Source organism: Ammospiza nelsoni, chromosome 28 (genome assembly GCF_027579445.1).
Source record: "Ammospiza nelsoni isolate bAmmNel1 chromosome 28, bAmmNel1.pri, whole genome shotgun sequence".
NCBI lineage: Eukaryota > Metazoa > Chordata > Aves > Passeriformes > Passerellidae > Ammospiza > Ammospiza nelsoni.
The window spans coordinates 5248732-5267698 of NC_080660.1; the positions used below are offsets into that span (position 1 = coordinate 5248732).

Below are 18967 nucleotides of genomic sequence, written 5' to 3' on the forward strand. Positions count from 1 at the left end.
ATCCACAGCTGTATTTGGTGATAAGAGTTTGCCAAGTAAGGAGGCATTTGTGTCCCAACTAGGAGGAGGTAAGGGGATAGCAATAGGAGGGGGAGAGGAGCCTGGGTGCGTGTTAATTGGAGCTGGAGAAGGGGTGGAGAATGCAGCAGGTGGAGTAGGCACTTGTGGGAGTGCAGAAGGAACTGGAGGAGCCGAAGGGGGTGGTGAGGGAATGGCTACCAGGGGAGATACCGGGTCTACCACAAAGGAAGGCAAAGAGGTAGAAGGAATTAGAGGGGGCGGTAATGGGGTGGAAGCCAGGGGAAAAGCCGGATCTGCCATTTGAGGTGCCTGAGGAAGAGGATGATAAGGTGGAGGGGCATCAGGAGGCAAATAGTCTAGGGGGTCCCACCTTTTACTACTCTCTCTAACACTAGCATCCCCTCCTTCATTCCCCTCTTTCTTCTTCTGCACTTTACAAATTTGCAAACTTTCATCCACAATAGCACTCTTTAACCAACAAGCTGCATATAATAGTTGCTCAGGATCAGTATTTCCTCGAGCTGTCAGATAGTAACTCAGTTGTTGACACATCCACTTGTCTTTTTTCCCTCATCATGGCCATCCTCCTTGCACATCTAACGCTGGCCTGACTTCTACACAGTAGTGAATCATCTTTAACCTTATCTAATCACTCCATGGCCTCTACAGAATCCCATCTCTCTAGCAGTTCACCTAAGGGACTGTGGGGGGGTATATTCTTCAATCTCTCACCTCTCTTTTTACTATTACATCCTCCCATTTTTTCAGGTCTCAACAGAAAAAAAATCACAAAGGTGTCTTTACTCAAAAAAAATGTACTGACAGGTAATCTCAAGAAAAATTCGTATTTAAGGAGTTCCAGCCTCCTCCACCGCACTTCAGATTTGCCTGACCACTTAGGACTTTACACAAAAACCACTGCCTGATCTCTAGTTTGCCTAACTTCCCCAAATGCTAGGACTTACTGAGGCAAAGTGAAAATTTTCCAGGATAGAAATCCATTTTAATTTAGGTGAAATGTACATTTTTGAGTTGAGTACTGGTTAGAAACCATAGTTATTTAGCCAGACTGCAAGGCCTAAGCTCAGTGAAGTTACTTCAGCGAAGGACAGAGATAAAGGGGAGGAGACAGAAGATGATAGAGAGAGACAGGGACTGCTGTAAGGGCAAGTTGACCTGACCTCGGAATTCTTTCTGATAAAAAGGAACTAGTGGTAAAAGTCACACGAAACCCATAAAAATGAATATGTATGAACCTATTGTGAAACTGTATGCATATGTATTTGAGAGAGAGATAAAAAGAGACCTGAAGTTCTCAGAGGTATGCATGTCCTTTTTTGAGGAGAGCAATCTCCGCATGCGTCCAGCGCTGTAATAAACATACCGAGCTTTACAACTTTTACAAAGTTGTGAGGTTTCTTCTTTTCTCCCCAAAACATTATGTATCAGGATTTAAAAACACGAGACCCTGACCTCCTTCGCCGGGATTCGTGCCTGACCTCTTTGTCAGGACTTAATTTGCCTGCAGGACTTGTGAGCTTGCCTGAATCCTTCTTGGGACTTGCAATCTGCCTGACTTCCGTCTGTCAGTACTTTTGAGGTGTGTGCCACTCATACACTATTTCCTCTGCAGGCCCAGAGGGGGGGGGCCTCTTTACCCCTTAGGAGACAACTCACACTGATTCTACTCGCTTCCCCCCATTTGCAGCTGGCCCCCTCGCAGGGGTTCGGAACCACAGTACTAGGAGGTCCACACTTGTGCCGAGGATCCAAGCTGCCAGTCCCCATCTCACTCACACACACTCGCTCGCCCCCTACTCTCGCCACCAGATACTTCTCACCAATCCAATGCTCCTCCGCATCACTGGTCCCAAGCCCATCTTCTCTGGTCCTGATAGCCAGCTGTCCTGGGTGTCCAAGATGGCGAGTCCTGGTGTCCTCTTTGGGTGTGGCTATCCCGGATGATTCCCCAGTGAAATAAACACAGGCAGGAGACCTTTCTCCTTTTTAAAGGCTTTATTAAAAGTGATCAGCTTGGGTGGGGAGAACCGATGGGTGCGCACTCACGCTGCTGCTGCTCCCAGGAGTGCCACAGAGGAGGACGAAGAGTGTAGCTTTGCCCACTCGTCTGCAGGGAGAGCTGGGGGCTCCATCCTCATGACAGCATCAGGAGATTCCCTGCTTTTTGGTTCAACATTCAAGGTCTTCTGTCTAGCCAATATCTTTTTAGGTTAGGGGTAAAAAGGGTCTTAGCGGATACTAGATTCTGTTCCTCATGTCTCGACATCACTTTGATTCATCAATTTTGTGTTGGCTTGTTGTTTTTAGGGGTTTTTGGCTAGGTTTGTTGGGGGGGTTTCTCCCGTGTCATGCTGGATCTGACTTCATTTGCATGCCGACTCGATGTCCCTTCCTCTTTGTGACCGTGTTCACAGGGGTTCTTGGGTGAGGTAAAAGACGAGGATCTGGCTCCATGTTTCAGAAGGCTTGATTTATTATTTTATGATACATATTACATTAAAACTATACTAAAAGAATAGAACAAAGGGTTTCATCAGAAGGCTAGCTAAACTAAGAATAGAAAGGAATGATAACAAAGGTTTCTGGCTCGGGGCTCTGTGTCCAAGCCAGCTGGGCTGTGATTGGCCATTAATTACAAACAACCACATGAGACCAATCACAGATCCACCTGTTGTATTCCACAGCAGCAGACAATCATTGTTTACATTTTGTTCCTGAGGCCTCCAGCTTCTCAGGAGGAAAAATCCTAGAGAAAGGATTTTTCATAAAAGTTGTCTGTGACAGCTCTTCACTGTCTGGGTGCCATCCTCCAGGAAGCAGCAGGATGTCACTTGACAAAAGGGGGAATTCTTAAACATCAACGACAGGTAGCCAATGGAAATGACCGGCGATTACAATAACTAACAGTTGGAACTCCAGCCTGGCAGCAACTAGCCCAACCTGTGAACCCTGCAACCTTTTAAAAAAAATGGACAGTTTTTCTACTCATAACACTCTGCGGCTGGAACTCCAAAATTCCTAAAGTCCCTTCCCAGTGGACTCAGAGCCACAGTCCTCACCTCCCCTCTTCTTCCCAGAGCTCTTCACAGTGCTGGTGCTGCCAGCCCCTCCCTCTGGCCTCAGCCCTCTGTCCCCACAGTGCCCGTGGCCAATGCCACCATCACCCCCAGTCCCCTGTCACACCAGGTACACACAGGTGACAACGTGACCTTGAGCTGATCAATGCAGGTGGGCTCAGCCCCTCTCACCTTCACGTGGCTGCATGACGAGCAGGAGGTGGCCTGGGGTCCCCTCCTGGAGCACAGGGCTGTTGATGTGGGTCATTTGGACACCTATCAGCGTGTGGGCACCAACCAGCTGGACAGGCACCACATGTTCCAGGCACGCAGCCCAGAGCTGGCCCTTTTGGCAATCCCTGGCTCACCCTGGGTTATAGGTGAAGTAACACGGGGTTGCCAGAGTGTTCAGGACCATTGGGTTTTGTGGTGACCCCAATGTGTCCCCTCTGTCCCCAGAAGTGGCTGTGAATGTCAGCAGGACCCTCCTGCTCCTGCTCCTGGCTGTCATCGGGGGCTGTCACTGGTGGCACCACCAGGATGGGTGACAATGGGGGAACCTGGGGGGAATTTGCAGGGTCTTGGTTGCACTCCAGGGTCATTCTTGGGTTGGTTTTGAGGAACTTTGGGGTGGCTCCTGGAGGGTTTGGGGAGATCTTGGAGGGCCATGCAGGGATGTTGGAGGATCTTTTTGGGGTCCTGGGAGAGTTTCAGGGGTGCCTCTCTCTACCAGGCTTGGGGTTCTAGGGACTCAGAGGTCAGGGACACCAGAGGGGCTGGGGGCCCTGCAGTAGTGCAGAATTTCTGGGGGGTTCAGGGGTGCTTGGAGAGTCCTGGAGTAATCAGGGGTCCAGTGGGAATAAGGGCTGCAGCGGGGATTTGGGGGTCCTGTGGGTGGTTGGGGCTGCCGAGGTTCCCAGGAAGGTTCAGGGGTCCCAGGGTCCCACAGTCACCCCCTCCCCTTTTCCTTGCAACTGCCTGGAAACCCCAGGACAGGTGAGTGGGGGACTTGAGCTGGGACTCCCTTTTCCCCCTCTTAAGACACCATCCAGACCCCCCACCTTATCCCCACAGGATATTCCTGGAGGAGAGGGTGGTGCTGGACCTCCATATCATAGGCACCGAGTGGGCAGGGGGTGAGTATGGGGGGTGTCAGGGACACGTCACCCTGGTGTCTCTCACAGAGCCCCCTCTGTGCCACAGCCCCCCAGGTGACCAATGTGGAACTGTCGGGACCCCGTGGATGACAGTGGGACCCTGTGACATCTGCAAGAATGTGCTGTGACACTGGGGCACGGGAGCATTGGGGGTTCCAGCCCAAGGACACTCCCCATGTGAGTGCCCCTGCCCCCAGCTCCCATTGGTGCCCACCGTCCCCAGGGGTTTTCTGCACCAAAACTTTACTCAGGTCATTCTGACTTGCCAAACTTGGACCTATATTAGCTGGAATGCCTTTCAGAGTGAACTTGGAAATCTTATCTAGGAATGGTTCTCCAAGCCCTCACTCTAAAATGAGGTTTGCCAGTATCTGCAGACCCTAGGGGTGGTACAGTATTTAGGGAATTGATAATGCATTGTTTTAAATCACCCTTCTGTCTCTCATGTACTAGTAATTGTACATATTATCTGATTTACTTCTGCTTAGTGTAAGTTTATTGTTTTGCTGCATATTTTGTTTTTTTATGTTGCCTTCATGTTCATAACAAGAGACACATGTTGTTAAAACCAAAAGATGGGAGAGTATGGCTCCTCAAGAGTGTTTACACTAATATTTACACAAAAAATTTTGAAAGCAAATAAAATAAAATTTGATCTTTTGCAGAGTGATACTGCTTTGAAGATTTGCATGTGCAGAGGCAATTTCTAAAAATTTCTATATAGAGATCTTCAATTGAGTGTACAGTGAGAAGGTCTAACTCATTTACTAACCTAGGGAGAAGGTAGGCATGTTTTTAATCACCAACAGGTCCGAAACAGTTACCTGCTCATCTGGACAAATATCGATGGCCTCCAAGAGAATGAGGCCCAGAGAAAAGAAAAATTCCCTAATTGCCACACAGCTCTCAAGCAAGACAAGAACAGAAGTAGGACTTCCAGGACTACTGGCTGTGAAGCTTTGAAGGCTTATGCTGTATCAATCTGTCAGACCACTCTCATTCTATCCACGCTAGCATACAAGCCCTTCAACAGAGTGTAACTAAATTGCAAATTAGCGATGGGGATTTTCTTGGACAAATACTTGAGGGATGAGGGCTTACTGGCTGGCTTAAAAATTTAGTTAAAATAGGAATTTATGTTTTAGCCGTAATGTTGCTTATGGTAATTTGTTTGCCATGTGTTTTGCAATGTGTTCAAAGACTAATTGATAAATCGATAAAAAAGATTTTACTGGTGGAAAAGAAAGGGGGAGATATGGGAATACAGCCAGAAAGCAGGACTGAAAGTACTGCTCAGCTTGTAACCGACATGGACGTTTTAGCCCTTGTAGGCCGCAAGCCTTGGCAAGAAAAAGCAGAACCTTGAAGGAGGAAGCAAAAGATAATGGTGTGCTTGGTGTTCTTCGTTTGAGAGAAATCATGCAAGACTGTACGTGCCTCTGTGAGCCTGTGCAAAGCTATGATTAAGAGATATTACCAAGAAATGTAAACATTGTGATTGCTGCTAATTGTAGCTATAGCTGAAAGGTATATAAACGGAGCTTTCCAAATCAATAAACTGGCTTCATGCATGCAAACTACAGGATGCTGTCTCTATCAATGCTGACACCGGCCCTCACAGCGCAATGCCAGCCGCGACCTGCGACAGTGACCCAAGGCCAGGATTCAGTTCCTGCAGTGCCCAGGACTCCTCCCCAGGGTTCCCAGTCCCCTCTGCCCTCCTGGCTCCTCCTGGCACTCCAGGCTGCCCAATGGCCAGGCCAGGCTGAGGCTCCGCAGCAGCTCCAGGCCTCAAACACTGCTCAGGGAGCACCAGGTGTGGGGTTTGGGCTCCAGGGGCAGCGTGCAGGGCTGGAGATGGGGCAGGCATCAGGGTGGCATCTGGGGAGACCCCCGGCCTCCCCAAGCTGCAACCCAGGGCTCTCATGGCCCTCAGGGAGCTGCTGCTGCTGCTGGGCTCCACCTCGGCCTGAGGGGCTTGGCAGCTGAGGGGGCAGGACCAGAGGTAATGGGGCGGCACCGCAGAACATCCCTGAGCCCTTGGCCAGTGTCACCGAGAGGGGACAAACAGGGAGCAGCAGCTCCTTCCCCTCTGCAGGGCAGCTGTGAGGGAACCAGTTTGGAAATGCAGCAATTGATCATTCTATCCCTGTCCCCAAGTAACTGAGGGAGCCTCAAAAATCCTGCAAATCCCACACCAATCTGCTCAACAACCTGACCAGAACCCTCCTCCTTCCCTAGCTGACCAGGCAGAGCTGAACAAACAAAAACCATTTCTCCCAGTTTAATCAAAAAGCTGCATTTTGAGTCCAATAAGAGGGACAAGGATCCTGTGCCCCCTGGCACTGGAGGAGGGAATGCGGAGCCCCTGAGGGTACTGGGAGCACTGGGAGCACTGGAACAGGAGCTCTGGGCAGGCCATTTGGGTCCCCCACTAATTGCCAATCCCCGGGCACAGTGGGGACGCACAGGAGCTGGGAGCAGGATGACACATGGGGGCTGCCCTTAGTCAGGGACCTCCAGAGCCCCCAGTGTCACAGCACATTCCTGTAGATGTCACTGGGGTCCTGCTGTAACCCTTGGGGTCCCGACAGCTCCGTGTTGGTCACCTGGGGGGATGTGGCGCAGGGGGACCCTGTGAGAGACACCAGTTTTGGGGACCTGGGTGGGGGGATGCCCCCCATGGGTGACGTGTCCCTTTGGCCCCCTCCTACACACCCCCCACTCATTCGATTCCCATGACTTGGGGTCCAGCACTGCCCCTTACTCCGGGGAATCCTGTGAGGCTAAGGGGGCGTCTGGGGGGTGTCTGGGGAGGGGGAAAGTGGAGTCCTGGCCTGAGCCCCCCACTCACCTGTGCTGGGGCTTCCTGGAGGCTACAAGGGAAAGGGGAGGGGGTGACCGTGGGGACCCCGGGACCCCTGAACCTTCCTGGGACCTTGGCAGCTCCAACCACCCATGGGAACCCCAAATCCCCACTGTAGCCCCGATTCCCACCGGACCCCTGATTCCCCCAGTATTCTCCAAGCATCTCTGAACTCCCCAGAACTTCTGCACCACTGCAGGGCTCCAAACATCCCCAACATCCCAGACCCTCTGAGCCCTCAGAAACCCAAGCGAGGAGGGGCACCCCCCAAACTCCCCCAATAAAGATCCTCCAATATGCCTGCACAGCCTTCCAAGAACACTCCAAACCCTCCAGGAGCTCCCTGTGCCACCCTAATGTTCCTCAAAATCCAGGGATGGCCCTGGAGCCCAATCAAGACCCAGCAAATTCCCCCAAATCCCCGGGATCTCAAACTGAGGTCACTGCAGGCTCAGTTTCCCCCAGCTCAGGGGCCCTGGGTGTAGCCGATCTCTGCCCCCACTCTGGGGGATACCTCTCACTCCAGGACCCTCATCCCCCCCATTGTCACCCATCCCGGCAGTGCCACCAGTGACAGCCCCCGATGACAGCCAGGAGCAGGAGCAGGAACAGGAGGGTCCTGCTGACATTCACAGCCACTGCTGGGGACAGAGGGGACACATTGGGGTCACCCTGAATCCCAGAGGTCCTGAACACTCTGGTGACCCTGTCTGACACCACCTGTGAGCCAGGGTGAGCCTCTAGGACCAGCTCAGGACTGACTGCCCAGAAAACACGCGGTGTCCGTCCTGTCCCAGCTGGTTGGTGGCCACGCATTGGTAGGTGCCCAAATGTCCCACATCAATGGCCCTGAGCTCCAGGAGGGGACCCTAGGCCACCTCCTGCCCGTTGTGCAGCCAGGTGAAGGTGACAGGGGCTGAGCCCACCTGCACTGAGCAGCTCAGGGTCACGTTGTCACCTGCTCGCACCTGGTGTGACAGGGGACCAGGGGTGATGGTGGCATTGGCCACGGGCACTGTGGGGACACAGATGGGGCTGGTACAGGGCAAGGTGGGATGAGCGATGCCGTGAGTGTGGTCACCCCCAGCCCAAGGGTCCTGCTCACCCAGGACGGTGACATTCAGGGGGACACTCTCCGCCGCACTGTCCCCATTGCTGTTCCCGCACTGGTACTGGCCGCTGTCTTTGTCCCCAATGTGGAGCAGCTCCAGGCGGGGGCCAGTGCCCAGCAATGCCCCTGAGCCCTCCCGGTGCCAGGATAAGGACAGGGGACCTGTCCCTATGGCCACCGCGCAGCCCAGCACCAGGCGGCCCCTGAGTGCCACCTGTTCCCCCGGGGGCTGTGCTGACAGGGACACCCCCGAGGGTGGGACGCCTACAGGTGGAGGACAGCAGGTGACAGGGAGGGACCCAGAGGTGTCAGGGATGGGCAGGGGGAGCCCAGTGAGGGAGAAGGGGTGCAGAGATGGCGGGAGCTTTGAACGGAACCCCATGGGGGGATGGAGGGTTCAGGGAGGGGACACCTAGAGAGGGAGGGGGGCAACACCAGGAAGGGTACCCAAGGACCCTGTCAGGGGAGGTGCAACCTGGGGAGCGTGCACAGACCTCAGAGAGGGGTGGGGGTTTCTAGGGAGGGGTGAGGGGATGTGGTCAGGGATGGGGGGACACAAGCCAGGAATGGGGGACCTGGGGAGGAACCTGGGGCAGCAGTGATAGGACATGGAAAAAGCGTCAGGGAAGGATGGGGGTTCTCATGTAGAGCTGGGGGAGCCGGGAAGGGACCCGAGAAAGGTGGAGGAAAGCCAGGCATGAATCCAGGAAAGACTGAGGGCCATCGGGCAGGCATCAGGGAGGGCTAGGGGTCTCCAGGGAGGGCTGGGTACCTGAGGAGGCTGTGGGGGCTCCCTGAGCCCATCCCTGCTCTCATTGCACACTGTGACATGGAGCTGAGCACTGCTCTTCCGCACAGCTCCCCCTCCCCCTCAGAGTGCACCTGGCAGCTGTAATTCCCCGAGGGGGAGACCCCCACAGCGGGCACCAGCAGCTGCGGGGACACCTGTCGGCCCCCACAACCTGCCCGTCCCGGTAGAACACGTGTAGGAGGGGTGCTCGGGGCCACATGGGGCTGGGGTTGCTGAGGCAGCTGAGAGTCAGGGGGCACCCCTCATTGGGCTCAGGGGAATCCTCCAGCACCGGCAAAGGGAAGACTTCTGGAAAGGAGAGGGGAAGTGAGGACTGTGACTCTGAGGCTGCTGGGAAGAGGCTTTGGGGCTATCAGGAGATTGGAGTTCCAGCCGGGGGGATGTTCACCATGCGCTGTCACTGCTGCTGCTGCTGATGACTGCCAAGGTATCACCCAACCCTTGCAGCAGTAGCGGTAGCGACCAATTTGGTGCAGCTGCAGAGGGGACAGGGACAGCTCAGTCCCATAGCGGGACCCCCCCCACCTCCTTGTCTCCATGGTAGAATCGCACCCCAGTGACTGACTTGTCCTGCTGGTCCCAGCAGCACAGTATCACCGTGTCCCCCTCCAGCAGCACCCATGCCAGTACCTGTGACAACAGCTGGGCTGAGGAACACGGGGTGGGGGGGAGGGGGGGCATCCTGTCACAGCGTGGGGTCTCATTTTCCTGGGATCCCCCCAGTGGGTCACACCTAGGGCACGAGGGATCCCATATTCAAACACATGGATCCCTCTACTATCAGATGCTCTGGGATGTCCCCAGAGCAGGGGACAGGCTCTGGTCACACCAGGAGGTGACCCATGGAGCTGAGCCCACCCAGATCCCTTGGGGTCCCCACAGGCACCAGGTTGGGGACAACCAAATTCCCCTCACCATCTAAGACTCTCACAGGGGGGCTGAGCCCACTCCCAGTCTGTCACACGTGCAATTGCCTCTCGTGGTGACCTTGAAGTGATTGTGTCCCTGCTACCCCCATTGCTTCCCGTCCTTGTACCAGGTGGTGGCACCGATGGTCCCCGAGCCCTGGCAGGTCAGTGTCACCCGGTCCCACAGCACTGCTGGCATCCAGGGGGCTCCACCAGGAGCTGGGTGGTCTGGGCACCTGCAGGTGACAGGGGACACCAGCCTGCCAGGGCCAGTGTGGGGCTGGGGACAGTGGGGTGGGGCCATGGCATCCCCCGAGGACTCACCAGCAAGGCCGAGGGTCTGGGCTGGAACAGAGAAGGGACAGGGCTGGGTGAGGGTGGCACTGTGGGGACAGCAGAACCTGGGATACAAGGTGTTGTGACTGTCTCCAAACTGTCTTCATGGGGACAGCAGTTCTTGTGAGAAAAAGCATGAGGGCGGTCCCCAAATGTTTTGGAGAGGCAGGGGGCCATGTCTGTGTCACAGGCACCCATGCACCACATCCCTGTGGCACGGCCACCTTGGGAACAGGGATTCAGAGGCCACCCTGGGCTGAGACAGAACATGGGGACACTGTGGACACTCTGGGCATGAGGACATCACAGACACAGCTCATGCCGGCCCAGGTCACCCCCACCATGATCCCATCCCCATGATCCCATCCCCATGGCTACATCCTCATGGTACTTGTCCTCTTCTGTCCCTGCATCCCAGTTCTTTTGTCTTTTTCCCCAGAGCTACCTGAGCCCAAAGGTGCCAGTCCCCATATTCCTGTCCCCACATCCCCATCCCCAAATTCCTGACCCCTGTTCCTGTCCCCAAAGCCACCCTACATCACCAGTCCCACCCAGGTTCACTGTGGGTAACATGGACTGGCACTGCTGGCATTGGGCACCCAAGGGGACCCCACAGCCCCCCTGTGCCCCCTCCCCTCCCTATCCCCGTAGTGTCAGGCCCGTGCCCAGGGCACTCACCCCACAGGAGCAGCGCCACCTTCCCGGCCATCCCGGTGTCCCCAGCCATGTGCACTGGCTGTCACTCGCTGCTGTGGCCACTCCTCCCCTGGCTGGCGGCTCTTCGGATGAACGGGAAGGAAGCGAGGTCACGTCCTTCCCCATGTGTAGATGACCCTTGGTGGGGGCAGGGTGGCCACAAGTTGGGGATGGGCTGGGTGGGACAAAGTGGGACATGGGGTTCCCAGGAGTGGGGGGCTCGGTGGGTTTGGGGAGGCAGGGATGGGGGTCCTGAGGAGGGGGAATCACCAGGGATGGGGGTGCCATGGGGATGGGTTTCCCCAGAGCTGGGGGGACTCAGGGATGGGAGTCCCCAGGGAACATGGGGTACAGGGATTTGGGGTCATGGGATGGGGCAATGGTAGGTCCTGGGAGAATCAAGGTCTTGTGGGAAGGAGCATTGCATGGCTGGAATGAACGGGAGAGGGTTCCTTGGGAATGCAGTGCTGGGCTATGGAGATCCTGGGAAATGTGAGTACTGGGGTGGAGGATGCAGAGAGGGTGGGACATAAGGAATGAGGGTGCCATGGTTGGGTTCCCAGGGGAATGGGGGTGCCAGGGATGAGCAGTGACTTTGTGAACCTGTGGATCTCAGCTCCTTCCCTGGGTGCTTCAGATTTTGGGGTGACCCAGAGCCAGTACAGCCCTCACAAGGTGCCAGCGGTCTGGGGATCACCCCAGACAGATTACCCGGTTCTCTGGGTCTGTGCCCCCCCAGCCGCCAGGGTCTTTTTTCTCTCTTTTTTTCCATTTCCATCATTTTACCCCTCAATTTCACAAGCCCCCAGTTTGTGCCTTGATGGTCCTTGGGGGAACCTGAGGAGAGAACAGGCTGGGGGAAGCCCAGGGTGGGGGAAGCAGGGGTGAGGGGTCTGCAGGGAGGGCTGGGGAGGCTGTGGGGGATGGGGGTGTCTGGCTGTGCCTCCCCCAACACTTTCACTTTCTGTGTCCTGTAGCAGAAAGAAGAGGCCGTTTGACACCTTTGAACACAGGGGGTGGGTTCTGTCTTGGGGGGGCACATCCAGGGGGCTCCTGTCCTGTGGGGATCCTGCCCCAGGGGGGACACATGCTGGACAAGGGGCTCCTGTCCTGGGGGATGGCAGCTCCAGGAGCATCCAAACTTCTCCATTCTTGCTAGTCCCCTGATGGATCTGACTTGGCAACAGAAGCTGAGGAATGGAGCCCTGGGCAGGAAGGAGCTCTCAAATTCCTCCTTCTTGAAGCCAGTGGCCATCCAAGGGTGGGGCCCAGTGTCAAGGTTTGACACTGGCACAAGGCCAAATGGCCCCCCCATGAAAATACACTTTCTCTGGTGTCTGCTGTGAGATTTTGACCAGGAATAAACAAAGCAGGCTCCCACTTGAAAAAAAAGAAAAGTTTATTAACTAAACTACAAAAACAATTACTAAACTACACACAAAAGAAAAGAAAACACAAGGAAAATGAAAACCTCACAAAAACACTCTCCTCCTCCTCCCCCCTAAATTCCAAATATAATACTTCTTCCAAAATCACCAATTCTGGATCCAGCACCACCCCTTTAGAATGCTCAACTTTCAGTTCCTCAAGAGGAGAGGGAGTCCTTCCATGTGTTGTGGTGGCCTTTTCCGTCCTTGTTCCGGTGCTCTCACCACTGAACAAGAATCAGGGCTGCTTCCAGGGTTGTCTTTTTAAGGATGCTTTGTCCAGTTCCAGAAAAGCACAGTATCTCACCTTTGGGACATCTGTCCCCCCCATATTTTATATACCCCCTGGGGCCGAGGGGTACCCACACTGAATCTTCTTTGGCTCTGGGACATTTCTCCCCCTGGACTCAGTCTCTGTATCACACGGAAACATGGCTCTGTCCATGGCTACACAAAAGAGTCCAGCATAAAATGCCACTCCATCTTCTCCATTTTTCCAACATCTCTCACTCTCTCTCTCTCTGGTCCAGAACCTTCATCACTCGCCTAGGAAGGGTTAATGTTCTGTGAAGTTTTCATTGTCCAAGAAGGGTTAAAAACTCCTCCAAGCGGCTGAACTCCTGGCTGCACACCCCCCCCATCTCCTCAGCCGGGCTGCCTGCTGCCAGCACATGTTTACTAAATTTCAAGGTAACGGCCACAAACACAGGCTGCACTCTCTCTCTGACTGTCTCCAAGGGAAGGGGAAACAGGCTGCCCATTGCTTCCCGGCATTTCTTTACTTCTTCCTTCCACCCTTGGGGGGGGGGCCAGGCCTACCTCTCCCGGGCCGGGCCGCATGGCTTTTTCCCTCCCCCCACCCAGCCAGCAACTGGGCCGGGGGAGAGACCCAACTCCTTCCTGCCGGAAATCCAAAGAGAGCCTGCCAGGGAAAGAGCCCTGCTACCCTGTGTTCTCAGAGGTGGATCCAATGCCCAGTGGTTTGGCCAGATGGCAATATTCAAATCTGAGCACTCATTGGCCCTATCTACAGCATCCCAGAAATCCTGTTTCCGGGTCAAACCATGACACCCAGCCATGGCCCAGCCCCACTGCACAGGGATGGCCATTGCCCAGCCCTGCTCTGCCCAGCCCCAGGTGGCAGCCAGCACCTGAGTGTCCCCCTCACCCACTTGGCTTTGACTGTGGCAGCTTTAGAGCTGCTGCAGAGGTGAGAATTCTGTGGGGGAAAAAGGCCTGGCTGTGGTTTGCTCAGCCCTGCAAGAAGCACAAAACCCAAAGGCAGCCCAAGCAATGGCTCTGTGAGGGCCTTATATGTTTTTCAGAGCAGGGCTGGCCGGAAACTCCCTCTGCAAGGGCAGCTATGAGGGAATCGGTCCACCAGTTGATCATTTGCTCCTCTTGGTAAGGGACTGAGAGAGCCCCAGAACTGCTGCAAAGACAAAAACAGTCTGCTCAACAACCTGCCCTGGACACTCCTTCTTTAGCAAAATCAGCAGCCATCTGGTACCTCATGGAAGGAATGTTTGGGTTTGGGCTGTGGCTGCAAGCGAAGAGGAAAAAGTGTGGGAATACCAAGCAGTGCCTCTGCCCTGTGGCCGTAGTAGGGCTGTGAGGAGTGACTCTGTCTGGATTCCAGGCATCCCCAAAGCTGCTCCACCCCTGCCCTCCTCACTTGACTGAAAGGCTGAGGGTTTGCAGGAATTGTGGTGTAAAGTCACCAGAGCGACTGGTGTGAACCCGAGACATGCTGGGGTCAGGTGCTTCCTTCCTTCCATTTGGGATCATGGAGAGCAGTCGTGGGCATTGAGCAGGGCATTTACCAGGCCACGGAACACTGCTACGCTGCCACTGGGCACTGGGATCCAACCTGCTGCCTTGGTGGCTTCTGCCTGCTGCCAGTGGTGGTGCCGGGAGCGATTGGTGCCCGTGAGTTTGCAAAAGGAGCGATTTTCCCTCCTCCCTCCCGGCTGAGGCCGCCATGGCCCCTGAGGGGATGGAGCTGGACCGGAGCGCCCCCTGCTGGCCGGGGGTGCTCCCTGCAGCGCCCCCTGCTGGCCGCGGTTATAACTGCCACAAAAACCAACAGCACTGAGCAGGAGGGAAAGTTCTGGATTTGTGTTGTTTGTTCTGTTCTGGTCTATAAATTTCCTAGGAAAGAGGTGTATTCCTTTTCCTAGACTTTGGCCTGGAAGCCACATCATTTTTGAAATTAAAAAATGTTGTAGAAGTGGGTATTCTTTCCATTGCAGGAATATTCCCACATTTCTAGGCAGATAATTCTCTTTTAAATGAGTGCCCAACTCCTGGGTTCCAATGTGGAGGAGGCAGACACCTCAAGAGAAGACAGGGTCAGGGACTTGGCCACCTCATGCTCTGCCTTTTAAGCCAGTTGGGCCACCAAGGGCCCTCTCTCCAGGTGGCACTTCTGGTCACCTGGCCACTCAGGAGCTGGCTTTGTCAAAGCATCACACTGTCCCTATGTGCCATGGCTGACAGACTAATTGACAGACAGGGCCCTGTCTCACCAAAAACAGAGCCTGACCCACCCCTGCCAAACACAGCTGTTCCAAAATGTCTCCAGACATCAAAAATTCCTGTCTCTGACACCCCATCCTGTGCCATGGCCGGATCCTGACTGCCCTGGAAAAGGGGGAGTCTCCGGAACCCCCACAGAGCCTTTGTGAAATCCTGGTGTGGGGAACATGACAGAGGAGGGGTTTGGGACAGGGGACAAGGGAATCCAGAGACTCCTGAAGGCTGCTTTCGCCATCAGTGAAAGGAAGGTCGAGGGCCCTGCCAGGTTCCTCTGGTGGAAGAAACATGCTGGGGGAATCATCTGGGATTTGCCTCTGTTTTAGGGGCTTTCCCTGGAAACCATTCCTTTGTGACTCTGGACTCTCAACCTTGTTGCTGTTGCTGTTGGGTTTATTCCCTCTGGTTGCTGTTTCAGGAAATTGTTCTTCTCTCAGTTCTTTGGGATCTTTATGACTCCATGGGGAGGGTGAGGGGCAGTTTTAGAGGCAGCACACACACAAGTGGGTCCCCATTGGTGGGCACCCTCAGTGCCCTCCAGTTCCCCCCAGTGTCATGGCAAAATCTCATTGATGTCACTGGACTCCCATGGTTGCCCCTGGGGTCCCCGCAGCTCTGCGTAGGTCACCGGAGGTGCCTGATGGACAGTGCTGCTGGGGAGCCCTGCAAGAGACACTGGTTGTGGAGACCAAGGTGGGGATGACACCAGTGGGTGACGGGTCACTGTCCCCCCCATCAACTGTACTCACACTGCATCTTTTTGCTGCTCACAACATGGGTGTACAGCACCTCCCCCTCCTGTGGAGGGGCCAGGGGCTTGGGGAGGGCCCGTGGGGATAAGGGGGATGGGTGGGAGGGGATGGAGAGATGTGGGGTGGGGGAATAATGGCTGGACACCCCCACTCACCTTTCCTGCTGCTTCCTGGCAGCTGCAAACAAAAGAGGGGAGGGGTGACTGTGGGGTCCCCAGGGCCCTGATGACTTTGAGGATTCCTGACACCTACAGGACCCTCAATTTCCCTCAGGAACCCCCAAGCATCTCTGAAGATCCCCAGAATTCATGAACCACCCCAATGCTCTCAACCAACTCAGCATCCAGAACCCAAAACCCATCAGGCACAGACTCCCCCAGAAACCCTCAGGGCCCCTGAAAGAACCCCCAACATCCATGCAGGACTCTCCAGCACTCCCCAAACCCTACAGGACCCTCAGCCAAGGTCACACTTCTGGGGCTGTGGGTGCTGCCCTATTGACCCCCAACTCTAGGGGCCTCCACAGCTCCCTGGGACCCCCGTCCCCCCATTGTCACCCACGCACACGGTGTCACCGGTGCCAGGCCACAATGACACCCACAAGCAGGAGCAGGAGCAAAAAGGCCCCACCGACCCCTGAGGCCACTGCAAGAACCAGAGAGGGACACATCAGTGTCACCCATCACCGCAGGGCTCCTGCACTCCCTGGTGACCCTGTGTAACCTCAGCTGTATCCCTGTGTCTACACGGTGTCACATTCAGTGCCAGCTCTGGGCTGAGTGCCTGGTGCCTATCCAGCTGGTTGGTGGTCACACACACTGGTATGTGCTTGAGTGTCCTTCATCAAAGGCCCTGAGTTGCAGGAGGGGACCCTGGGCCACCTCCTGCCCATTGTGCAGCCAGGTGAAGGTGACAGGGGCTGAGCCCACCTGCGCTGAGCAGCACAGGGTCATGGAGTCACCTGGGTCCAGCTGGTGTGACAGGGGACTGAGGGTGATGGTGGCATTGGCCACAGGCACTGGGGAGACGCAGACAGGGCTGAGGCTGGAGGGAGGTGCTGGCAGCCAGTATGAGGATAGGGATGAAGGGGATGGGTGTGATGGGGGATGTCATAGATGGAGTCACACCATGGAGGGGTGATGGGACAAAGGACAGAGGCTGGGGAACCCAAAAAAGATGTCTAGGTGAGATGGAGGTACCCAGGCAGCGCACCCGAGGAGGCTGTGGGGGCTCCCCGTGCCCATCCCCGCTCTCACTGCGCACCGTAACGCAGAGTTGAGTGCTGCTCTTCCACATGGCCCCCCCACGCGGAGTGCACCTGGCAGCGGTAATTCCCTGAGGGGGAGACCCCCACGGCGGGCACCAACAGCTGCGGGGGCCCTGCGGGCCCCCTACCACCTGCCCATCCCGGTAGAACACGTGCAGGAGGGGGGCTTGGGGCCGCAGGGGGCTGGGGGTGCTGAGGCAGCTGAGAGTCAGGGGGGACCCCTGCGTGGGTTTGGGGAGACCCTCCAGCACTGGCACCCAGACGAGCTTATGGCAGGAGATGGGGGACTGTGGGAATGGTGACCCCGAGTCCCTGGCGAGGCGCTATGGGGCTGTCGGGGTGGCAGCTGTGAGGTGCTCACCATGCACTGTCACTGTCACCGGCGCGGACACCTCCCATCTGTCTGATACCCTGTAGTTCACCCAGGCCTTGCAGTGGTAGTGGCTGCTGTGGTTCAGCTGCAGAGGGGACAGGGACAGCTCGGTCCCATTGTGGAGCCCTCTCAGTTCTGTTTCCTCTCAGTAGAACACCACCGAAGTGGCCAACTTCTCCCGCCTGTACTGGCAGCGCAGTGTCAACGTTTTCCCCTCCAGCAGTGCCCGTGCTGGCACCTGCAGCACCAGTCAGTCTGTGGGACAGAGGGGTGCCGTCACATCACAGGGGTCTGGAGGGTCCTGATGTCACCGAGACCCCATATTGGGTCAACACCAGCACACCAGGTTTCCTCAATTTCAACACAAGGGTCCCCCCATAGTGGGATTCTGCGGGATGTCTGGTCACGCCAGAGGGTGACCCATGGAGTAGAGCCCATCCAGCATCCTCGGGGCTCCTGCAGGTGCCAAGCTGGGGACACAAACCGCCCTCACCACCTGAGACGTTCACGGGTGGGCTGCACCTACTGCTGGGTCTGTCACACATGTAGGTGACTCTCTCGGTGACAGTGAAATGGTCGCCTCCCTCCTGCCCCCAGCGCTGCCCATCCTTGTACCAGGTGGTGGCACCAGTGATCCCCAAGCCCTGGCAGGTCAGTGTCACCCGGTCCCACAGCACCGCCGGCATCCAGGGGGGCTCCACCAGGAGCTGGGTGGTCTGGGCACCTGTGGGTGACAGGGGACACCAGCCTGCCAGGGCCACCATGGGGCTGGGGACAGTGGGGTGGGGCCATGGCATCCCCTGAGGACTCACCAGCGAGGCCGAGGGTCTGGGCTGGAAGGGAGAAGGGACAGGGCTCGGTAAAGGTCATGGGGACACTGTGGACATCCCATGTTTGCACTGACCGCCTCCACCAGCCCTACAGCATCTGTCCCCACGGCCAAGTCCCCATGGTCCTGTGCCCATGATCCTGTTCCAATGGCACCTGTCCCCATGGCCCATCTGCATGGTACCTGGCCCTATTCCCTGTCCCTGCATCCCTGTTCTCCTGTCCCCACAGCTACCCCAGCCCCAAGGTTCCTTCTGCCACATCCTTGTCCCCAGATGTCTATCCCCCTGTTTCTGTCTCCACAGCCACCCCACAACTCTGGTCACACAGGGCTCCATGCCCTGCTCTGGCTCTGCTGGCATTGAGGACCTCAGGAGACCCCACAGCCCCCCTGTGCCCCCTCCCCATCCCTGGCGTGTCAGGCCCATGCCCGGGGCACTCACCCCACAGGAGCAGCGCCACCTTCCCGGCCATCCCGGTGTCCCCAGCCATGTGCACTGGCTGTCACTCACTGCTGTGGCCACCGCTCCCCTGGCTGGTGGGTCTTTGGATGAAGGGGAAGGAAGCGAGGTCACCTCTTGTCCCCATGTGTAGGTGGCCCTTGGTGGCGGCAGGGTGGGGACAGGATGGGGCAGGGTGGGGATCTTGTGGGACATGGGGGTGATGATCGACATGGTGGGGACATGGTGTTGCCACAATTTTGAGGTGGTGTAGGGAGCCAGGGATGGGTGTCTGAGGGAATGGGATGCCCAGGGATGGAGTCCCATGGGAATGGGGGTCCCAAGGATTGGGTGAACTCAGA

At 56.1% G+C, this 18967-nt stretch overlaps 1 pseudogene; it reads right to left on the minus strand.

The window, feature by feature from the left end:
• Window positions 1-5022: 5022 nt before the first annotated feature.
• Window positions 5023-18639, minus strand: LOC132084895 (Fc receptor-like protein 2; annotated as a pseudogene).
• Between the last annotated feature and the right edge of the window lie 328 nt (window positions 18640-18967).